The following is a 933-nucleotide window of genomic DNA, read 5'->3' on the forward strand; positions in this document are numbered from 1 at the left end:
AACGCAGAAGCTAGAAATTGTTGCTTCTGGTAAACGTGGTTTTAAATACAAAATCACTTCTGCGTTTACCAAACTAAAAATTAGCCAAACAAAAATGTGAAGCTTTCAAGAAGCTTAAATGTGCTTTTTCTTCTCAAACGGGTTTGCCAAACACACCCTGTGTGTCCAAATAAAAATTGATGTGATATGTTTACTATATTATATCAAAATAGTTCTTAGTCCCATTTTATAAATCTTAATTCTCAAAATTTACCGAGACATTAATCCATCTTGCTGAGTGGCTCTGCAATAGTGCAGAGCTAATTCAAGTTTAGAAGTCACGATGCGGAGTGTTGGTGGAGGACAAATGGTAGTTTCGGTTCTAGTTTTTCTATGCGAAGAAAGAGGATGAACATGGACAGAATCTGATTTTGTGGGCTGAAAAGTTATTTTACACTTGTTCAAAATATGGGTGAATTTAAATTGATATGAATTATAATTTTTTGAACTCAATTGACATGAATTATAATTTTTTGAACTCTTACCATTAATGTAATGTGAGATTCACGTTTTTCGTTTGACATGTGCAGAAAGATAATTACTTTAACTACTTTAGTTAGAAAATAATGAATATGAAATTTTAACTACTTTAACTACTTTAGTTAGAAAATAATGAATTATAAAATTTTTAAAGTTACAAATGGTTATGCAGAAAACAGAGTTTGAAATTGAGAATAAAACAGAGTTTGAAGTTAAAAATGACTATAAAGATCGAAAAAAATGAAACTAGGTTAAAGATCGAAAAAATGATACTAGGTTGAAGAATAGGTTATTTAAAAGCTAAAGTTAGAGTAGTTAAGATGTTAATTATTTTTAATGTTAATTATTTTTATGTTTGTTCTGGTAATAGTGCTTATGTTAGTGGTTAGAGTACTTTATATGTCATCTTAGAGA

Source organism: Arachis duranensis, chromosome 9, assembly GCF_000817695.3.
Source record: "Arachis duranensis cultivar V14167 chromosome 9, aradu.V14167.gnm2.J7QH, whole genome shotgun sequence".
Classification (NCBI taxonomy): Eukaryota; Viridiplantae; Streptophyta; class Magnoliopsida; order Fabales; family Fabaceae; genus Arachis; species Arachis duranensis.